The following is a 2,239-nucleotide window of genomic DNA, read 5'->3' on the forward strand; positions in this document are numbered from 1 at the left end:
GGGTGTGCTGTTTTTGATTCCGCTTTAATTCTGTAGCTGTTTTTGTGACTCCACATGATCATCAACCTAAAGAAAATATAACATGACAATGGAAAACAAATGTCTATAAAAATAAATATAATTAAATAACATTGGGTTGCCTCCCAATAAGCGCTTCTTTAATGTCAATAGCTTGACAGTGAGCTCTTAGAGAGCTTCACAAAGACTCAGAGCTTAATGGTGGCCTCCCAACACCACACTTAGAAGTTGAGTGTGGGGGCTCTGTTTGACTCTGTATTGAGAGAAGCTTTTCATGCTTCCTCTCCGTGGTTACAGAAGAAGATCCTTGAGCCTTAAACACAAAGTAGTGCTCATTCAATTGAAGGACTAACTCTCCTATGTCTACATCAATCACAGCCCTTGTTGTGGCTAGGAAGGGTCTTCCAAGGATGATGGATTCATCCTCATCCTTCCTAGTGTCTAGGATTATGAAGTCAGCAGGGATGTACAGGCCTTCAACCTTTACTAAGACATCCTCTACATGTCCATAAGCCTGTTTGATTGATTTGTCTGCCATCTCTAGTGAGATTCTTGCAGCTTGTACCTCAAAGATCCCTAGTTTCTCCATTACAGAGAGTGGCATGAGGTTTATTCCTGACCCCAAGTCGCACAGAGCCTTCTCAAAGGTCATGGTGCGTATGGTACAAGTTATTGAGAACCTTCCGGGATCCGATTTCTTCTGAGGTAATTTCTGTTGAACCAAGGCATTCAGTTTTATGATTGCTCCTAGATACTGAGCTACTTGATCTTCAACAATATCTTCATCCTCATCAGAGGAAGAATCTTCATCAGAGCTCATGAACTATAGCATTAAGTTCCATGGAATCTCTATGGTCTCTATATGAGTCTCAAATTCCTTTGGTTCCTCAATAGAGAGCTCCTTATTGGTCAGTGGACGTCCAGCAAGGTCTTCCTCACTGGGAATCACTGCCTTTTTACTCTCTCCAGGTTTGGCCACTTTGGATATAGTTATGGCCTTGCACTCTCTTTTAGGATTCTCTTCTGTATTGCTTGGGAGAGTACTAGGAGGAGTTTCAGTAACTCTTTTACTCAGCTGACCCACTTGTGCCTCCAAATTTATGATGGAGGACCTTGTTTTAGTCATGAAACTGAGAGTGGTCTTAGATAGATCAGAGACTATGGTTGCTAAGTCAGAGAGGTTCTGCTTAAAATTCTCTGTCTGTTGCTGAGAAGATGATGGAAAAGACTTGCTATTGCCAAACCTATTTCTCCCACCATTATTATTAGTGAAACCTTGTTGAGGCTTCTGTTGATCCTTCCATGAAAAATTTGGATGATTCCTCCATGAAGGATTGTAAGTGTTTCCATAGGATTCTCCCATGTATTTCACTTCTTCCATTCCAGGATTCTCAGGGTCATAAGCTTCTCCTTCAGAGGAAGCTTCTTTAGTACTGCCGGATGTAGCTTGCATTCCAGTTAGATTCTGAGAAATCATATTGACTTGCTGAGTCAATATTTTATTCTGAGCCAATATAGCATTCAGATTATCAATCTCAAAAACTCCTTTCTTCTGAGTCATCCCATTATTCACAGGATTTCTTTCAGAAGTATATATGAACTGGTTATTTGCAACCATTTTAATGAGTTCCTGGGCTTCTACAGGGGTTTTCTTTAGATGAAGAGATCCACCAGTAGAGTGGTCTAATGACATCTTGAAAAATTCAGACAAACCATCATAGAATATATATAAGATGCTCCATTCTGAAAGCATGTCAGAAGGACACCTTCTGATCAATTGCTTGTATCTTTCCCATGTTTCATAGAGGGATTCACCTTCCTTCTGTCTGAAGATTTGGACTTCCAGTCTAAGCTTGCTCATCTTTTGAGGTGGAAAGAATTTGGCCAAGAAAGCATTGACCAACTTTTCCCAAGAGTTCAGGCTTTCTTTAGGTTGTGAGTCCAACTATATCCTAGCTCTGTCTCTTACAGTAAATGGGAAAAGCATAAGTCTGTAGACCTCGGGATTAACCCCATTGGCCTTAACAGTATCACAGATTTGCAAGAATTCAGCTAAGAACTGATGTGGATCTTCCAATGAAAGTCCATGAAACTTGCAATTCTGCTGCATTAGAGAAACTAATTGAGGGTTAAGCTCAATGTTGTTTGCTCCAATTGTAGGAATTGAGATGCTTCTTCCATAGAAGTTAGAAGTTAGTGCAGTAAAGTCACCAAGCATCTT

General features: G+C 40.4%; 1 non-coding gene across 1 annotated transcript; it reads left to right on the forward strand.

Moving 5' to 3' along the window:
- The first annotated feature begins 1,765 nt into the window (after nt 1-1,765).
- LOC148577654 (small nucleolar RNA R71) lies at nt 1,766-1,873 on the forward strand. Its single transcript, XR_015903674.1, has one exon. It is a non-coding gene; the product is annotated as a small nucleolar RNA R71 (small nucleolar RNA).
- The last annotated feature ends 366 nt before the right edge of the window (nt 1,874-2,239 follow it).

This window comes from Arachis ipaensis, chromosome B1, assembly GCF_059453495.1.
Source record: "Arachis ipaensis isolate K30076 ecotype BB chromosome B1, ASM5945349v1, whole genome shotgun sequence".
NCBI classification, from domain to species: Eukaryota; Viridiplantae; Streptophyta; class Magnoliopsida; order Fabales; family Fabaceae; genus Arachis; species Arachis ipaensis.